This window comes from Myotis myotis, unplaced genomic scaffold (assembly GCF_014108235.1).
Source record: "Myotis myotis isolate mMyoMyo1 unplaced genomic scaffold, mMyoMyo1.p scaffold_m19_p_10, whole genome shotgun sequence".
In the NCBI taxonomy this organism is placed as follows: domain Eukaryota; kingdom Metazoa; phylum Chordata; class Mammalia; order Chiroptera; family Vespertilionidae; genus Myotis; species Myotis myotis.
Genome location: NW_023416314.1, coordinates 32,988,087 through 33,009,707, shown reverse-complemented (window position 1 = coordinate 33,009,707; position 21,621 = coordinate 32,988,087). Strand labels below are relative to the sequence as shown.

General features: G+C 37.9%; 1 pseudogene; it reads right to left on the bottom strand.

Annotated features, from left to right (window-relative positions):
• Positions 1 to 350: 350 nt before the first annotated feature.
• On the bottom strand, positions 351 to 1,907 carry LOC118664173 (annotated as a pseudogene).
• Between the last annotated feature and the right edge of the window lie 19,714 nt (positions 1,908 to 21,621).

The window sequence follows — 21,621 nt, the reverse complement described above, 5'->3', positions numbered from 1 at the left end:
GTCACTTTTGTACCTTTATAGTCCTTAGCACTTAGGATGCAGCCATAGTCATTGAACTCCTTCTCAAACTTCCTGCCTGCCCTCTATTCCCGCCAATGTTTTTTGAATAGTTTATTCAATCAGGCTGTTTTCTTAGACTCAGCACCAAGAGATGCCCTTATACTAGTAAAAGACAGCATGGATATATGTCAAAGGGAGACAAGCATCTGCTTTTGATAAGTCAAGAAAGAGTTAAAATGCCTACTTTCTGAGAATCCTTCTAGCACTGTGACATGAACCAAAGCCTTCAAATACGACTGATTGATGGTATGCTGAGCCTGTCACCTTCTAGCTGGATGACTTTCACCCAGTTAGTTTCCCTTTATAAGCCTCAGTGTTTTTATCTGCAATGGAGAAATAAGGAATAAGTTTTCTGTAAATGTAGCAGTGATTCTGTACAAGTATGAGCAGGTCTTCAAATTATAAAATGAAACCTCTCCCAACTCGTAGTCCAGAAAAACACCAATCTTTTCTTTTGGAATAGAGAAAGGGCCAAATGTATGAGTCCAGCAGCCATTGCTTGGTGATGGTGATATGAGAGTATTTCTGGGGAAGGATTCTTTACACACACCTAAGGAACATTCACCTGTGACTCCTATGGTTACCACCCAAAAATGCCTGCCAGCATCAAATCCCTCAGAACTCAGGACAGTTGGGTAAGAAATAAGTGCCTGGGGATTAAGAAGATGATCTGGTATCCTATATGTCGCATGTTTTCTATTTATTGAGATAATGAGGTCTGGATGGGAATTTTCTGGATCCAGTGTCAAATCTGCCTGAAATGTGCGGATCGTTTTATGCAGGCCCAAGTAATGTGGGGGGCAGTGAATATTGCTTTCTTTAATTTATATGAAAAGATGGCCAGGGACTCTGTTTTCATAGCTGTTGTGGATACTTTCAATACCTGTGAGTAAATCCTCATCTGTATGCAAACACTTCTATCTCACTTAACAGATTGCTTAGCCTGAACATATGCTATGAAATTGGACTTCCATTTTTGATTAGTTTTTCTTCAACATTATTCTCTTCAATAAATAGATCGTAGTCAATTTCATTGTACTCTATTTCCAAGGAATACTTAAGATCAGGGGTCCTCGAACTTTTTAAACAGGGGGCCAGTTCACTGTCCCTCAGACAGTTGGAGGGCCGGACTATAGTTTAAAAAAAAACTATGAACAAATTCCTATGCACACTGCACATATCTTATTTTGAAGTAAAAAAAAAAAAAGGGGGGGGACAAATACAATATTTGTACTTGCATGTGGCCCCCGGGCCATAGTTTGAGGGCCCCTGCTTAAGATCGTTACATTCATAGTCCAGTTTCTTCCTCCATTTATTCATCTTTCTCTTCACTGCCAAAATATTTGCACCTTGGTGTTTATATACCTTTACAGAATTTTTAAGATGTTTAGTGAGGACCCCAATGTACCTTTTGAGCATCCCTCTCTGACTAGCTGCAGCTTCCTCAATGGGGATCAGGGGCTGATCCTGGGGGTCTAAGGAGCCCTTGCACTGTGGACACAACAACTCCAGGCTTTTCTCACAGAACAGGGTCAGAACCTCATGGTGCTTCCCACATAGGGGTATTTCTTCCTGCATTTTCCTCTGGCTCCCTGAGGTGGGGATCTGCTTAGCAATCTCAGTCATGTAACATAATTAGGTGTTCCTCTTCAAGCTCCTGTCAGGGCAGTGGTGGAGGCAGACAGGACAGGGAAAGGTGCCCTGTGTAGACCTTCCCAGCGCTGGTGGATGCAGGAGTGACAGAAGTTGTGCCCACAGGCAATGGTCACTGGGTCTCTCAGGTAACCCAGGCAGATGGGACAGCTGGCCTCTGCTTGGAGCTTGGCCAGGGAAGCAGCAAAGGCCATGGTGCAGTGAAGGTGTCTATCAGAAGAGACTCTCTTCAGTCAGTGTGATCCTCCAGGAGCGAGGAAAAGTGAGAAGCTGAGGTCTGCTCAGGCCTCCCTCTTTGTGGAAGTTGGTAGGAGCTTCCAAGAAGAGTTCCAGTGGGCAGCTGACATCGAGTTTTCCTGTCACCTTCTCCTGTATCTAATGTCAGGTTCCCCAAGTGAAAATCAGCTGTGGACTCCCGTCAAAAACCAAGCACCATGCAAGTCATAAGTGGTTTCTGGAGCCTGCTCCTTTAAGTGAGTCCCTGAAGTGTGTCTCCAAGAAGAGTCTCCGAAGCCAGTCGCCTACCAGTTGAAAATACACTCTTTACTTTTACTTGTTCATGGGTCACCCCATGCAGACATTTCCTTTGTGTCCTGACATCACAAAAGCAGATGCAAGTACATGGTTAATAAGGTAGAGGAATAATATGCCTGTTGAGACCAGGAGTTTCCTACTGGCTAATGTGGCTCTTCCAAAACTTAGAGAAAGCTAACTTTGGAAGGAGTTTGGGTGTCTCATTCTAAGTCAAAGAGAACAAGTTATCAGTGTGTGCAATCAAGTCAGGCATAATGCCATCCAGTAAACGGTTCTAGTTAATTCAAAAGTAGAAATTATCAGTTTGGCTCTAGTTCTGGATAATCTGTCCTACACACTATATTCTCAGGGAGGGGCTGCTAGCAGTCACAGTGTGCAGATTAGCTCCAGTTTCTTTAAATGGACCTGTTCTTGCCATACACAGACCCTATTGCCAACAGGTATAGGCCCTGCTGAGGTATTTTGCTCACAAAGGTATAAAATTATATAAACAGCCTTTAGTTTTCTTTCTTTTTGTTAACTCGTAGCAGATCTTGCTTTTAATTTGACATGGGAGGATCCATCGCTTATTAAAAAGAACTGAAAAACAAAGCTAAAACTCTGGGGCCCAGAAGAGCTAGGGCGAGATTCAGAGGAAATATGCTGTTCCATCGGGAAAAGGTAAATGGGTAAGATACTTGGACAAGTTGAGTAAAGATGAATCCAAGTCCTAAAGACGTGGAGCACCAGTAAGTAGTAATTCTGGGGTTTGAAGAGAAACCCGCTGCCCAGGTGAGTCATATTGTCTTAGGATGCTGGCTGGTAGGGTTGCCAGATTAAGCAAAAATATAGGACGACAGTTGAATTTGATTTTCATATGAAAAACAAATAGCATTTCAGTATAACTATCTCCCAAATACAGCATGGGACATACTTATTCTTAAAAGATATTTGACTTTTATCTTAAATTCAAATTTATTTGATTGTCCTGTGCTTGGACTTAGCTAAAAAATCCATTGGACAGCAGTATTTCCATGTGAAAAATCCTTCCAGCATTTCTCAGTACATTATTTTCTTTTTTCTGAATCCATAGAAAACTTAAATCAAGAGATTGTGAGTCCCTGGTCAAGTAGGTCTGTTGATTAAAGTGTTGCCCTGATATACTAAGGCTGTGGATTCAGTTTCTGGTCAGGGCACATACAAGGATCAACCAATGACCAAGGTGGTATGGCTGTGTGGTAGGGCATCTTCCCATGCACCAAGAGGTCACCAGTTTGATTTCCATTCTGGGCACATGCCCTGGGTTGCCTGCTCAATCCCCAGTAGATTGTGTGCAAGAGGCAGCTGACCAATGATTTTCTCTCATCATTGATGTTCTATCTCTTTTTCCCCTCTCCCTTCCTCTCTAAAAATCAATAAAGACATTTTTTTAAAAGAACAGGATTTTTTTCTATATTGTCTAAAAATTTATTATTAGATATGCAATTCATTTTTAGATATGCAATCCATCCATAAGGCAGTTTTCAGTCTTATTTATAAATGAGGAGGGTCAAGTGAGATATGAAAATTTAAACAACAGATTAGAAGTGGGAGAAGAGCTTGAATTTTGGCCTTCTTCCTTGCTTTTCAACAAATACTGCTTTATCTACTGTCCTCAGGAAGTCTTCCCTGATATTCCAAAGTTAAATTTATCTTTCTATCTCTTAGCCCCTGCAATTCTTAATATCACTCATGAAATGCCTTTTGTAGCATAATTTTAGTGAACATTAATGGTAGGCACTGTATGCATTTGTACATACTGCATCCCTGATGGATTGTTAGCCCCTGTGATTAATGGCTGTCTTATTATTCATCTTTATAAGACTCACAGAGTTATCCCAGCTTAAAACTGGTGGTGCTCATTACATGGTTGTTAAAAGAAAGGAAGAGTAACTATGAATTTCTCAGCTGTACATCTCCATTTTGAAAATAAAAATCTCATTATAAAAATTGTCATCTGGCATATAAAATGATCTAAAGAAACAAAAATCTTCAATTAAAAAAAAAAGAGAAGTATTTACCAGTAAATGGAAAAGAAGTGCTTTTTGGTGGCACATAACCACTTTATGGTTTTCTGTTCTCAAAGATTCACTCTTAGTTACTTGCACTTACATTAAAAAGCATATCCAGTTAATGGAGCCTGTTATCTTGAGGTACATTTATGTTGTCTGCAGCTTTAATCTTCTATCCCTTATAGACTCAGGCTGCTTTCAGAAAGCCATTTGGTGTTGGCCGAAGGTACCCTCCTACGTATTTTTTCTCATTGGTTCTTTTCAAGCTCATAAGTGTTTCCTAGTTTTCTGGGTTCTTTTGTATTTTATTATCTCCAAATGATTGTTCTTGTAACTGCTCCATAGTTTTCCATCATTCCTAAAATGCATAATTGTTTTTCTAATATGCTATTCATTGTCCATTGTCTTACTTCATTAACTTGTTAAAGTCAACAGGATAGTTATGCAACATATTACATTCAATTTATCACTATGACTCATTTGATTCTTTTTCATGACTCACATATTCTTTGTGCTTTTAGGATCCCAAGTGCTTTTCCACAGAGACAATGAAAAAAGAAGCAAAATATTTAAAATGAGGTAGGCACTACTTTAAATTCTAGCTTTGCCACTTACTAGTTTGTCCTTGGACAAAGGTATTTAACCTCTCTTAAACTCTATTTCTTTATTTTTTTAATATAGAATTATTATGAGGACCAAAAACATTACATTAATGCAAAGTCCTTAGCACAATGTCTGTAAAATATTAGGTCTTCAATAAATGCTTGTTTTTCTTCCTGGGGAAAAAGTTTAAAGATAGATAAAGGACTGATTGACATGTTAAAATGTATAGGAGGCTTTCCAGACAGTATGGCTCAGCGGTTGAGTGTTGACCTATGAACCAGGAGGTCCCAGTTTGATTCCAGGTCAGGGCACATGCCTGGGTTGTGGATGTGATCCCAGTAGGGACCATGCATGAGGCATCAGATCAATGATTCTCTCTCATCACGAATGTTTCTATCTCTCTCTCCTTCTCCCTTCCTCTCTGAAATCAATAAAAAAAAATTGAAAAAATGTATAGGAGGCCAATAGGGAACCAGGAAAAATTCTTGAGAAGAAAATTAGCTTGATCAAATTTGAGAACCAAAGGAATACTCTGGTGACAGTTTAGGTTAGAGATGAAACAATTAGATCTTTGTGTACTAAGTAGGTACTGCTAATGAGGAAAGAATCAGAGATTGTTTGATCAATGGTGATCTAGAGAATGCATTCCTTTCTTATATGTATTGAAATTCCAATGGTCAGTATTAAAGTTTCTTCCTGACCAAACAACACTATTGGGGATTAGATCTGCCCTGGGGTAGAGGATTTATTTGAGACCAAATAAATTAGATACCAGGTTCTTATCAGAGTCCTCTACATAAGAAATTACAAAGAACCAGAACAGAACAGTTGCTGCATGGGATAAAGAGGCAAATCCCTATACACACATAAGGATGCATTCCTGAGCAAATTACTTTAAAATTTAAATATCATGAAAAGAATTTCATTGCAAATGCTTGCAAACAGGTGTGTCTCCACATAAAATAATCCAAAATTTAGGCAAAAGTAATGTTTTGTTTAAACCCCGACCCATAAATATTAGAGGCACTTAAGTTATAAATGTGCATTGTGCATATATAGTTTACAAATTATATATATATATATTAGTAGCCTGGTGCACAAAAATTTGTGCACTTGGGGGTGAGGGTGAGGGGTGGGGCCAGACCCCTCAGCCCGACCTGCACTCTCTGTCATGTTCCGGGACCCCAGCCATTCCTGGCTTAGGCACAGGCCTACAGGCTTGGGGTGGCCTGGCTCCCGAGGCCCCATTTTATCAAGAGAACAAAGTCGGCATTAGTTACAGCCCTCACCGAACCCAGTACAGTGCATCTGTGCATACAACTGCCTTGTTCATGTGCCTGCTTTGCCCTACTGAATTACTAACATCTTGAGGACATAGCTCTGTCTTATCCTGCTTCACCTTCAGTGCCTGGCCTGGTTCCAGGGACCTGAGAGGGTTTGCTGAGTGAGTGAATAATGAGTGAGTGAATGAGTGAATGAATGAGCGAGTAAGTGAATGAGCAAGCAGTTAAGGGGCGGGAACTTCTGCCACGTTTCCATGGCAACCGGCAGAAGTTCTGGCCCCACTCCGGGCTGCCTGAAGCCCATGCCCTGAAAGTTCTCGCCCTGCTCCCAGCGGCCTGGCACCCCTCTCCTGGCTGCATACTGAATTACTAACCTCTTGAGGACATAGCTCTGTCTTATCCTGCTTCACCTTCAGTGCCTGGCCTGGTGCCGGGGGCCTGAGAGGGTTTGCTGAGTGAGTAAATGAATGAGCAAGTAAGTGAATGAGCAAGCAAGTGAATGAGCAAGCAGCTACCAGTAGAGATAATTCGCACTTCGTTCTGGGCTGCCTGATCCAAACCCTGGGAAGTTCCCGCCCTGCTCTCAGTGGCCCCTCGCCCCTCTCCTGGCTGCATAGTTTGCTCAGGGCAAAGGCGTCCCAGGTGTGCGTGTTGGCAGATCGGTGCATTAGCACCTGCCAGTCTCAGATCCCCACAGGAGGGCCATTTGTGGGCGTGGCCGGTGGCGGATCGCTGTGGTCCTGCCCGCTAGCCCTGGGTAGGGTCCCATACGGGCTGCCTGCCACCCGGGTCGCAGATAGCAGGCCCGCATGGCAGCAGGGCAGGCAGGATGACGCTGTCCCACCCTGCCTGCAGTATGCAAATTAGCCGCCATCTTTGTTAGCAGTTAACTGTCATCTTGGTTGGCAGTTAATTTGCATATCGTCCTGATTAGCCAATGGGAAGTGTATCAGAGGTATGGTTAATTACCCTATTTGTCTTTTATTAGATAGGATATATATATATATATATATATATATATATATATATATGTCAATTTTAGTGAACATAAATTAAATATATATATATATATATATATATATATATATATATGTGTGTGTGTGTGTTATAAATCATGGACAAATCAATTATTTTTCATTTCATAATGCATTTTGTACTGTGAAGATCATTTTCACCTTTTCCAGTGTGCATCACAGCATTGCCCTAATCACCTCTTAAAAGAGCAAGGCAAGTGATCAGTGGATTTCTATAGTGGGTTTAATGATACTACAATTATGAAAGGATTGATGTGGGCTCATAAAAGCAGTTTAAGAATTGATGTGAGAAGTGCAATCCAGCTCCTGGCAACCTCAGGTCATTAAAACACTGATTTCACCTGCTGAGAAGAGCTGCCGTTCCAACTCAGTTTATTGTAGTATTTCCTAGAATTATTCCTAGACTTTAAAATTATCATCAACCCAGACCCAACTTTGTATGGTTTACTTTGCATACATTATTTATAATTCTTACAAAACTGCTCAAGACAGTTATATTCTTACAGTAGGGGAAATAACCTCATAGATGTTAAACAACTTGACCACATTCGCTGTTAGCATTTGTTAAATGGCTTATTTAAAACCCAATCTTTTTTCTCACAGGCCAAGAATATTTGATATATCACATGAAAAGTTCTACTTTATTATGTGCAGACCTTATTTGATGTCTATAATAACAATGACATGCTTTTCCTGTGGAGACATGGATGCAAGGAAGCATGAGTAGGCATTAGCCAGTGACATCAGTCATATCACTGAACGTATAAAACTTTCCTTAGTAAAATTTCACAGTATACATAAAATAGTTTTATAATATTCATATTCTATGACCCCCAAACACCACATATTTGTATCAAACTAAAAAAAAAATCAAAATGGATATAGTTAATACCATATTGTACATTTGAAAGTTACTAAGAGAAAAGATCTTAAAAGTTCTCATCACAGGAGAAAAAAATGTAGCTATGTGTGATGATGGATGTTAACTAGATTTATTGTGGTGATCATTTTGCTATCCTATCTAATAAAAGAGAAACATGCAAATTGCCCATAACCCTGACACCCTTCCCATTGGCTAATCAGCAGGATATGTAAATTAACTGCCAACCAAGATGGCGGCTGGCAGCCACGCAGCTGAAGCGAACAGGAGGCTTGCTTGCGCCAGTGACAGAGGAAGCCAACGTTCCTGGCCTGCCACTGCCAGCCTCTGAGCTGCACTCTAAGCAACTATGTTGTAATTATAGAAGTTAAACAAGCTCCAGAGACTTGCTTTCAGCCAGCTTCGGCCTCAGAGCTTAGAGCTGCAGTTATGGCAACAGAGTTTCAATTATAGAAGCCAAACAAACGTAGAAACCTGCTTTCAGCCAGCTTCGGCCTCAGAGCTTAGAGATGCTGTGATGGCAACAGAGTTTCAATTATAGAAGCCAATCAGACCCAGAAACCTGCTTTCAGCCCGCAGAGCTGGAGCCGGCTCTCAGCTCCAGTGACAGCTATAGAAGGTAAATAAATCCCAGAATTAAAAATAAATAAATAAAAAAAGGAGAGGCTGGGAGTTTAAGTTGTCCTCCAGCCTGAAAACGGATCTCAGGCCCTCACCCAGACTGGCCAGGCACCCCAGTGGGACCACCACCCTGATCTGGGACACTTTCAGGGCAAACCAGCAAGCCCCCACCCATGCACCAGGCCTCTATCCTATACTACAGGCAGGGTGGGACAGCGTGAGCTGCCATCCAGGCCCCATGTGCAGCCCTGGGCAGTGGGGCATAAGCCCCGCCCCCATCTGGGACCCTGGTGTGCCACCTGAGCCCCCAGCTGGGACCCTATGACTATTGGAGAACAGGAAAGTGCCACTGGGCCCTGATCACTGTGGTGATCCGGTCATCAGTAAGTAGAAAAGTGCGGCCTGTAGGCAGCCCCCAGCAGCGCCTGATCAGGGAGCAGGAAAGCAAGCCTGGACAGTGGGCAGCCCCCAGCTGGGCCTGCTCCCTGGTCGCCATGGTGATCCAGGAGCAGGAAAGCACGGCTTGCAAACAGCACCCCCATCCTGGCCATAGCTCAAGGGAGAGTACAACATGCAGTGGAGGCCAGGAGCCTGAGAGATCAACACAGAGGGGCTCCTGCTCCAAGCCTCCATGGTGTGCTGGAGGCAGGCCCCCCAGCGGACACACACACACACAGTGCCTGCTCTGAGCCTCCAATGTGGCTGGGGGCAGACTCCCAGTGGGGACACACACACACACACACACACACACACACACACGCGCATACACACACACACACGGCAACTGCTTTGAGACTATGTGGCACACCCAGGGACAGACCCTAGCAGACAGACAGACACACACACACACACACACACGACGCCTGTTCTAAGCCTCTGCTGCCAGACTGTGGCCATCGGTAGGACATCCACTGAGGGCTCCCGGACTGTGAGACTGTGAGAGGGGCAGGCTGGGCTGAGGGAACCACCCCACCCCCCAGTGCACGAATTTTGTGCACCGGGCCTCTAGTATATAAATATATATTGTATACCTGAAACTAATATATTATATATCATTTATATCACAATAAAAGAAATAAACACAAAAATTAGCATATGCTATTTTTTAACAACTGATATTCATAACACCAAATATTGGACAAAAACATGCAAACAAAAATTAGTTAAGGTGATTGTTTTTTCACATGTTTGTATGATATAATATTACAAATATTAAAAAAGAGTATTTATAATTAATACACAAGAAAGTGGTTATAGAAAAATGTTATCCAAAATGAAATAGAAGGTATAACTGTATGTGTAAGATGGTGAACGTTTTATACACTATATAGATCCATGTATTTGTATCTATGTATTTATTTTCTTCCTTCCTTCCTTCCTTCCTTCCTTCCTTCCTTCCTTCCTTCCTTCCTTCCTTCCTTCCTTCCTTCCTTCTTTCCTGCCTTCCTGCCTTCCTGCCTTCCATCCTTCCTTCCTTAATCCATCCGTCTATCCATCCACATAACTATTACAAATATTCATAGTATGTGTCAATAAAAATATGATATTTTAAAAACTAAATTATTGTTTATAATTTTGGTTCTACTTTAAACATATATCATTTTTAGCTTTAAAATAAAATCCATTATAGTTTTAAAAATAACAGTTTTTGCATATAGTGTACCAAACAGTCTTTTTTAAAAAATAGTTTTAAGGGTTTAGACCAAGGATCTAGCTCAGGTCTGGCTAAAGTATGAAATCTCTTATCCTGACTCAGGCAAAAAGATAAGAGGAATAGGGAAAAGATATGATACTGAAGAAAACTTGAAAGAGAAAAATTGCACAGGTGGTAAGAATCATCTTTGGTTTGAGTATAGTTCTTCTTAGAGGAACAGGGGTGAGGAATTCTTATTCTCTAAGTTAGGATTACATGAGCTGTGTTAGCCCTAAAAAAAGTAAATGAAACCTATGTACTTTAATTGTGCTAAGAATTATTGTCATCAAGAAAACAGTACTTCCTATTATAACATATTATAAGCCTCATTTTTATCCTTCATTGGCAAGAACTAAAAGTTGTAGCAATGATCTAAAATATGATTTACTTACTTTACTTGCATATATAAAGTAGTGAACCTCTTACCATAGGGTTGGGCAAAAGAAAGTTTACAGTTGTGAGTACGTGAAACACTGACAACCTATTTTTTTCTATACCCTGTATAGTATACAATTTATAATGATATTTGAATTCTTGACAGGAGCCATCAAAAAAGGAAATAAATTAAAAATTTCCTTCATAAACACCTCATAATATTTTAGTAAATAAAATTTCTGCCACAACTACAGAAAAACCCACTTTATGCTTAATTCAAAACTATGATAAATTGTGGATAATGTTTTAGTGAAATATCAGAACTATCTCAAATAAAGGAATCTATTTATGTCTCTGCTAGAGCCAGCCCATAACCACCTCGTAAGAGCCAATTTTCACATTTTTAGGAATTTTGTGATCTGACGGATAAACATGTCATTGTTAAAAATTAACTTTTATAAACATACATTTAAATAAATCAGGTTAAAAACAAAAATACTAAGTACTCAAAACTCAGTAATTACTTCTTAACTGTTTTACTATATTTTACTCGTATCTATGCTTTTGAAATTATTTACATCTGTTATATCTGTATTCTGAAAATACTATGCAATGGTATACTACTGCAAATCTCTTTCCAACTCCACCTGCAGGGACGCCACATTGGTAACTCGAAATCAGTAATGGTGGGAGCATTTCTACCGTGGAAATAAACTATCACATCCTAAACCAGAACTTCCATTCCCACCCACCTTCCCTGGAAATCTGGTTGGAAAATATTTACCAACAACCACAGTACAAATTATGTCTTCATAACCTGCGCCTCATTGCCCGCCCCCAGACACATCCAACTTTAATGTGCCTTATTTGGATATTACCCATTTTTCTGCATCATGCATCATGGAAAGGTAAAATATAACCAACCATCATCGATAAGTATAAGTGATTCTATATTTAGCCATTGTTTGATATTGTGCGAGGTACCATCCAATAACATTGATGCTATCGAGGATATAAAGACAAACAAAATATAGTACTTGAGAGGAGAGGGAATGAACAGATATTTATTCAAGTAGGCATTGCTTTGATATTGAAGAAAATGAGTATCTATATAGTAATAGCTAATATTTAAAGCATCTTCATGAAGTATCCTTTATTTGATTCTTAAAATCAGCCCTGGAAAATAAATAAGTTAGCATTGTGCCCACTTATCCAAAGAAAAATTCAAGACCTGCCCCAAGTCATAGAGTAAAACAATGCAGAAATAAAACAAAGTGTAATATCCAAACTCCTTTAACTCCATCCTGTGTCATTTGTGCTCTCCTCCACTATTAACAATTATTTGCTTGTGTTTTTTTTTTTTTTTAAAGGTACTTCCCAATTGTATCTACCAAAGTAAGTCAATGAAATTGTCCCTGGACACACTGAGCTTTTTAAAGAACACCTCAAAGGCCTATTATGGCAACCTTGTAATTATTGTTCTATTTTTTAAGTATAATCATACAGTGACTCTCACTCTAGATTCCTGTCCATTCCATAAAGCAATGTAATATTACACTTGAAGCCAGGATAGGTGGGTTGACAGAAGACATACATACTTCTACTCCTACATCTGTGCTTCAGGTGCCTCAGACACTGATGACACAAGTCATCTCCAGTTCAGAATAAAAGGCTATAAAATGAAAAGTATTCTTTCAAAGTACAAGAAATAAGATGCATCTAATGGCTGGAGAGGATAAGACACACTGTAAGTGTATGAAGATATCTGAAGAAAAAATAACACTTAACAAGCCAAAAATTAAGTCAGATTGATGAATTAAAATTGGAGAGAGAGAATAATTGCAAAAAAAAAAATTGAATCAATCTATGATTTTTTTATTTTTAAGACTGTTCAGTAGATTTCTGTGGGAAAAGGCGTACTAAATGATTCAAAAAGGCATAGTTATTATGTTAGTCCTAGTCCAAATATATTCAAATATATCCCAGATAATTTGGTATAAACTTATTAATGCTACTGCATGGTAAATGCAGCAAGTAGAACATATACATTAAAGGAAAGAGATGCTATGTTCTTGACATTTTTTAATCTTTATGTCTTTATGTTATCATTACTTAAAACATTGACTACAAAATATACCATAGATTCTATCTGATCAATGCCCTGGAGATAATTGGACACATCGCAAAATGGCGGTAACGCAGGCTATGTCATGAAATCAAAGTATTTTCCCATTTTAAAAAGAGTGATTGATGGCCTATGTCTGTCACTCACGATGATGAGGTTTCTTCATGGACTCTCCAACAGTCTTCATCATCAGGCAAAAAAAAAAAACAAACCCTTGATAAAAAATGGCACTTTCTGTATTATACACCTGAAACTAAGACAACATAATATTTAATGTAAACTGTAATTGAAAAAATATGTATTGCAAAATATAAGAAACTGCACTAACTTGGGAAGAGGGTGCTGCAGTGTAAAAAGAAATATGAAAAAACTAAATAATTAATGCTTGTGGAGTATTCATGTTTGCTTTGTCCTAAGGAGGTCCCTCATTTATCCCTGTATGATCATCCTCTTTCTTTCTAGGTCCCAAATTCTGTTTCATATCTGAAAGGGTATATGGGCCTCATTGACAATTATTCCAGGAATAAGCCAATACTAAGGTGATTAGTGTGTAGAATGTCTCAGGAGTGTGGCAGCTAAATAAAATTTTGATAACTACATAGGTAGATAGGTAGCAAGCCTCGATAGCATAATGATAAGAAATAGACTTGGGAGAGTGTCTCTGGCATAGCTTATTTAAATCTGTGTCCTTATCTGTAAAAAGGGGCTAATAAGTGCACCTATTCACTGACACTTTATGAGACTAAATGTGTTACTGTTTATAAAAAGCCTGTAATTATGCCAGAACATAGTCAGTGCCACATAAATTATAAATGCATGTGTCTATATGTTTAATGTAGATATATAGTTATGTAACAGGCAGCAGGCATTTAAAGTAAAACTTGGATTTGATCAAATTAATACTTTGGAAATTAACAGAGAACTAAGAATGTAATGATATTTGCCATATGGCTTCTACAGCCAGGTATTCTGACCTAGGGGTTGTAGAAGTCTATATGTCTAAAATGAGATCTATGCAAACTTTTAAAGCAAGGTCAATGAATTACTTATTAATTCTGAAAAAAATCACCTAAAAACTGAGTGACTTAAAACAAATAATATTCACTTATCATCTCTCATAGTTTCTGTGGGTTAGAAATTTGAAAGCAACTTGGTTGGGTGGTTCTGACTCAGGATCACACATAAAGTTACAGTAAGATTTCTCAGGCTTCAATCATCTGAGCATCTTGACTGGGGTAGGGGTTCCTTCTTTCAAGGTGGTTCACAGAAGGCTGGAAAATTAGTGGTGGGTTTCAATTTCCCACCATTTAGGCTTCTCCCCGGGGCTCCTTGAGGGACTTTAGACCATAGGCCAGCTTTTCTCAGACATAACAGTCCAAGAGGCCCCAAAGGAAAGCTGCAAAGCCTTTAAAGGTCTAACCTCAGATTTTATACTATCACTTTAATCATATACTATTGCTCATATAGGTCAACACTGATGTAATGTGGGAGGGGACTATACAAGATCATAAATAACAGGAATCATGGGTCATTGGGGGCTACTTTATAGGATGGGTATAGCAATCATAAATTATCATCATTTGATCTGAAGGGCCGGCTTGGACATCTGGTCCACCCATCTGGTCTATTTATATTGTAGGACAATATGTTCACTTCAAAACCCGCTTACTGAGAACCTATAAATTGTCAAGCAAAATGCTACAGGCCTGATTGCACAACTTGAAGATAACAAAGCACTAGATGAAATACATAGAGGTTAGATGCTTCTATAAAATTCTAGGGGGACTGAGGATTGAAAATAATTGACAGTGCCAATAAAAAGAAGAAATAATCTACTTTTTTCTCCCATGACTTTGGTTAGTTTACATTAATCCCTCATAGTGAGTTTAAGTGAACTTATAAAGTTAAGCCCCTACTCATAAGGAAAGAACCATTCTCTGTAATTATGGTGATCCCACCAGGTAGGAGATGCTTTCTGAGACTCCTTCTAGAAAGACAGAGAAGAGCTAATATGTTCATAATTACCCCAGGGAGAGTCCTGACCATGCCTGAATTCACAGGGATGACATATGCACAAAGTGATGGAAAGATCACATATTTTTGAAAGGTTGTTATATGGAAGATGAAGTAAACTCTAAGTACCAAGGACTTGGATTTCTGATGAAGAAGGATGATTCTAAGACAATTTGATTGTTTAGTTAAGTGGTAGCCTCATTTGGGAAAGCCTAAATGACTACTTGTGATTGATTGTTCTTAAGGTCCATTTTCTCAGATCTGAGTACAATGATTCTGACTTAGGCTTTGGGTTGCTTACATAGGCTTCCAGAAATTAGAAGCATCTCAATCTGGCCTCTTTGTTTAATTATCAACATATACAGATACTGAGAATGGCTATGTGTTCCTTGCTTCAAACCCACTCTAAAACAAAGAGGCATGAGCACATCTTAAGAGAACATAGCCGCTGAACTCTTGATAAGCATGCCAATTCTCCAGCACATTCAGTGGCATTGCGTTAGTGAAATAAAAAGCCTCAAAAAAGTGAAGTAGCATGTTTCATTTACAATAATGATTGGGTTGTCTGCCAAACACCTCTTTCAAAATCTAGTAGCTGAGGCAAACAAAGAAATTCTCCAAGTTTCTTGACACCATGCTTACCAGGTAATTCCAAATTCAGAAAAGGGAGAGAGGGTAGAGCCAGTTAGATTGCGGCTCGGCTGCTAAATGGACTTGAAGGACAATCATCTTTCAAAAAATATCATTAACATATTTCAGATGAGAAGATACTTAATATCACTTCTCAATTATTTGTTTAATTACCTTTTTCCTCCTCAAAATTCTAATGAAAAGATTTTGTATTTACATATCTTTAATGATGTTTCAATCATCCCTTATGAATGTAGGCAATTTGAAACTTTTACTCAACATACTCAGATGTGCACCGTTTATGAATTCCGATGTTTATTAGGCAATTGACTAATTAAATTGTGTTTAGAGCTGCATTAATTAAGCATGCTCCATAGACTTAATTTTTAGTTCACTTCAATGCTAAAAGTCCTCCAAGCTCCCTACTGGAAATTCTGAATAAAGAGATCTTATCCTCTAAAAGTGATGAATTCTCACAGAGTTTATAAATGTATGTATTTATCTTATTTTGCTAAAATCCTATAGATAAATACTAACAGTGATAAATTGCCATAGGATATTTCCGGTCATCTGGGTGTTATCAATTACTGGTTAGTGGGATTCCAGTGGTCTGAGGGCAATTAAATGTTGCTTTCTCCCAGCCATTCCTCCAGAAGACTCTGGGTGACCATTTACACATTCCTATTAGTTTTTCTAAACACATGGAAGATTATGACAATCCCTGTGGTTATGTAAGGTATACACAAAGGTAAAATGTGAGACTCTTTGGAAAAATAATCAAGTCTAAAAATGTTCTGGTTTCTTTGTTTTTACAGTATATATCATTCCAATTTTCTGAGTTAATGGGAATTTCTCAAGCTTGGATAACTAATTCCATATTTAAGCAGATTTAATTATTAAATACACAGCTGATTTTCTAAACTGTCCACACTGAGTTTGCTGAATAAGTGTTACAAATGAATTATATATAAGTTGATTAAAACATTTAAAAGTGGACTGGAAACAATAATAGAATTTCTTACAAGTTTTCTCTTGCATTTTTGCCTGTTTAGACTAATGAAATCAAGGGACATCCCCAATAAAGACTTACCAACATTTTCTTTTTCTTGCAGACCAGTTTAAACAGCTTTTGTATAGAAAAGACACAACATTTCTTTCATTACTGCAAGTAACTTCAAGATCATACCAAAGGCTTAATTAACTGAGACTTTAAATCCTCTTAAGATTAGACAGTTAACCTCTTCAAACAAGATTAGAATTTTAACTTTTATGAATTTTTTTTTAATAAATACTATTTTACCACCAAATACATCAATCCATACTAATTCCAGACATTATAATCTCCTTAGTCATGTAATTTTCCAATATTTATATTTCCTGGTAGATATTAGGAAGTTTTTTGAAGGAATCCATGAGAATGATATCATAGAAAAAAGCAGATATGTATCCATTTCAAATAATTTTTATGCTAACATTTGAAAAATACTTGTATGACATACTGAGGCCCTGGGTATTCCTTGACAATACAAATGAATTTCTCAAGTTTGTACATTTTAGTTTTACTTTGTCTTCTTATATTTAATTTTAATAATAAAATGTCAGTTATTTATTGCTACTTGTTAAAAGTGTTTGACACTTTTATAATGCTTACCAAAATGCAAGTATAGTTGATTTTGTTTATTTATATTAATTGATTTACTTATATAAACTTTTTATTCTAAATGATAATTCTTTTTCTGACTTTAGGGCTTTATAAGTGATATGTCATTAAATATTTCCTTTACAGAAAGTTTACAAAACTGTAACTGTATTTTCAAATAATCTATTTATACCAAACCTTAGCAATAATCTCTACTGCAGTTAATTTAGTAAGTTAATTAAATTAAATTCTACATTAAGTTGCAGTCATGAATGAAAGGCTCTGCAGACACTAGTCATAATAGTTGTTACTGTATATGAATTTATGCTTTAATAAGACATCCACTGAACCCTATCACACATGTGTAGTTTAAACTATTTTTATTATCTTGATATTTAAAAATGTTCTAAAGATACTTCTCCCTTATACTTATTTTTTATTTCACCCTAAATTCCATATGCCAAATGGACAGAATATCCCAACACAGTTAATTTTCCTAAAGGGATCAACAACTGATTACCCTGACAAAAATTAGAATATATATTTGGATTTATTAAGGTTATATTAAAGCATATCTGAATTGTCCCTCTCTTTCTAGCCACCATTTACACACCCTGTTGCTTTAAGAAAATTAAATGTGACCCTCTCTCTTAATATCATTTTTTTTATAATATAATGATCCAGTTATATTTGGCTCCACATTTATGGCTCAAGATTACTGGAGAGTTCCAGGGTTCTAAATGCAAATTGCCATGCCAAAGATAAGCAGGATAGTGTATTCCTGGTGGAATTCTTGGTGAAGTACATTCCTCTTCTTTCTTTGGATAGGATATGGAACATAAGAGAGGGAACTAAAGACTACACTGTAAAAATTTTGTTTTGTTTTTCCAGGAAAAAGCCAAACTGATAGTTCTTTGATATTCCTAGTAAAATGAATACCCATACATTTTTTGACAACTGGTCAACATTCTTGGAGTCTCATCCCACTGTCAATAGCATCTGTATTATCATAATTTAATAATGACCAAAAATGTGATGGGTATCATAATAGACAACTCTTAAGTATCACTAATGTACATTATACAAAGAAACTGAGATTCAGAGGCTTTGGATGACAAATTTAAAGTAACAGCTGACCCATATAGAGAAGGGAATTCAGCACTAAGCTGAGATTTTCACACTGAGGTCAATTGGAGACTCATAGTGAACCCCAAGGACACATACCTTAAGTTGTTGTCCCTCCCTTGAGTAGGTTACTGATAAAAATACACTTAACCAAGCACTGAGGTGTAAGAAAATCAAAGAGCCTGGATTTACTATTCAAACCTATGGCTTACTCTAATGTGTAAACTCATTGTGTTGGGACTGGCTTTTGTGGGGCATGTGCCTTGTAACTGCTACATAGTTTATGTTAGGAAATAAAGTGAAAACTGGGGGTCTCACGGGTGTTTTAAAAATATATTCTCTTTATAGGGAGCTTTATCCAGCTCATCCATTCTTTTCTGGGAAAAGTTCCAGTTATTTGTCCTCATGTGGGATGACAAGAAGTCATTCCACTCAGAGAACGGCGTGCAAAAGGCCTGGATGCGTGGAAGGTTTTGTCCTGTGGGTGACAAAAGAGCTAGTTTTCTGTACTGAAACATGAGGGACTGTAAGAGATGTGGCTAGAAAGTAAGTAGGGGCCATTTTGAAGGGTCTTTTCTGCCTGTCTGAGGGGTCAGCTTAAACCTGTGATAAATGTGTGTGTGTGTGTGTGTGTGTGTGTGTGTGTGTGTGTGTGTGTGTGTGTGTGTGTGTTTTCAGAGATGAATACTATGGATTTTTAAGGGTAGCGTGACCACATTCTTTTTACAGAGCTAACTTTAGAGTGGGAGGTAAATTGGAGAAATGAACTATTTATGTGGGATTAGGGAGATGGAAACAAAAACAGTGTTAGCATAGTTTACAGATCTATATTATCTTCACTCCCATCAATGGCCTTAAAATTTGCCAGTTTTTAAAAAAAGTACTAATAGTATATGAGTTATCCATCAGAAAAGTATGACGTTAGAAAACTTTGCAAGGAACTTTTCTTTTTTACTTCCAGAGAGGTCTTTTTATTCTCTATCTTTCCATTCCTGAATGTGCCTCAAAGGCTAGCATTAAACTTAGGACATTATAGCATTGCATATAAGTTATGAACTCACCCAGGATAGTGAATTGATAAATGGGGAGTCTTCATCTGTTTGGGCTAACTGTATGTTGCTAATAAGTTAATTGGTAGAAAGCCTTTTGGTTTGCACCAATATTCTTCCCCAGACTCCAGAGCTAGAGAGGCAGAGGTAGTTAGAGAAAATGGCTATGCAAATATAACATTAAGTTGACCTGTTCTTCATTTTTTGCATTTTTGGATTTGAAAGCTCAGCACCAATATGACTATAACAAAGCTTTATTTTTCTGGCTCTGACTCACAGTATCTCCCCTAGTTCTGGCCCCATTAGCTTATTACATTAACAATTATAATACCCCTTAATCCATTTTCTAGTCTCCAGACAATCCCTCCCTAATCTACCCTCCACAGTCATGAGGATGACCTTTCACACATGGAAATGCTGTATCATAAAATGAAATGTCCAGAGCACCACCACTTTCATCCAAGTGTGGTTATAATTTTGTGATGTTTAACTTTCCATAATTGTATTTATGTTACATAGATCAAGTCATGTCTCCTAGGAATGTAGGAGAAGGAAAGATTTTCCAGAGAACTTGCACTGAATGAATGCCTTTCAGTGCTGTGAGAAGCCCTTATTTTAGGAACTCAATAACTGTAAATAAACAGCAGGAACTAAGAGCATGCACTGTGGAGTCAGATGGCCAGGATTTAAATCTTGTCTCAAACTAATTAGTTTGTGATTTCAAACAAGTATTTGGTGTTACTGTGCCACATATTGAAGGAGATATAATATTTATATAATCTGGTTATTGTGAGGATTAAATAAACTATTAGTAATATGTGTTTATTTTTTTCAACTTTATGGTTCACACTATTACAAATGTCCCCATTCACTTTCCCACCCCCACCCACACCTTGTCCTCTCCTTCCCTCTGTTATCTGTGTCAACCAGTCAACTGAACGACTGGTTGACCGGTTGCTATGACGTGCACTGACCACCAGAGGGCAGACGCTCTATGCAGGAGCTGCCCCCTGGTGATCAGTGCGCTCCCACAGCCAACCTCCTGCTGCCGGCCAACCTCCTATGGTCCCTCCCCCTGGCTGGCCAGCCCTGATTTTCCCCAATAGGCCCCGATCATCAGCCAGGCAGAGGGACCCCACCGTGCACAAATTTGTGCACCGGGCCTCTAGTGTATGTATGTATATATAGTTATTTGATTATATATATATATATATATATATATATATATATATATATATATGTAAATCAAATAACATTATTGCATGAGGAAAACATGGAAAACAACCTACACACACATTATATTTTATCCGAAGCAATTTTGTGTGGTGAAAAATGCAATGACTATATTTCAGGAGACCTCAGATCTAACCTAGTGAAATAGGTATTTTTTAACTTTTGGAAAATCTAACTAACCAATTACAATAGCAATCATATTCCATAGAGTTTATGGATGAGGAAACTCAGGTTTAGAATCTCTTGACTAATATTTCACAAGTGGGAAATGAACCCATGGACTCAAAGGCAACTCTCTGAAACACTGCCGCTTCTAAACTACATGCATTGAATCCAGTGATCTTGAAATTCTTAGAAGAGTGTGAATTACATGATACTCTAAAATAGAAATACAACAATAAGTAAATGAATATATATTGTTATCTGACTCAATGAAAATGTATTAAGAAATTACTTAATCTTTTAATAAAAGCATTTCTAGTAAAGAAGTAAAATCATGTCTGCTGATTACATAAAATATCTCATTCTTTACTCTAATATTTAATTTTCTTTTTTAATTTATCAACACAGTGTCAAAAATAATAGACAGTTAAGTATTTTTCATATTTTTCTTCTTCCATGCTTGTTTGACTGTGATGTAAAATATATAATAAAAACCTTTTTTACTCTCAAGAACTGTTCCAGTGTATTAAAAAGCTCTGCTAGTAACAATAGACATCCTTATATAAAAATCACCTTTATTGAAATATTTCCTCTTTCTCCTTTGACTCCAAAGCATGTTTTAATAGCAGCACCTTGCTTACATTAAGTATAAACTTCAGGAAAAGGTATTGAATAGCATAATATACTTAGTGCCAAAGTTTACACTTTAAGAATCATTAGAAATGTCCCCTCCTCTTGCAGGTTTCAAAAAGTGCCTCTACCAGGAACATAACAAAGCTTCAAAGGTTCTAGAGCAGGGGTGGGCAAACTTTTTGACTCGAGGGCCACAATGGATTCCTAAACTGGACTCAGAAGAAGGAGCTGCGGCCGTGTTTCCCG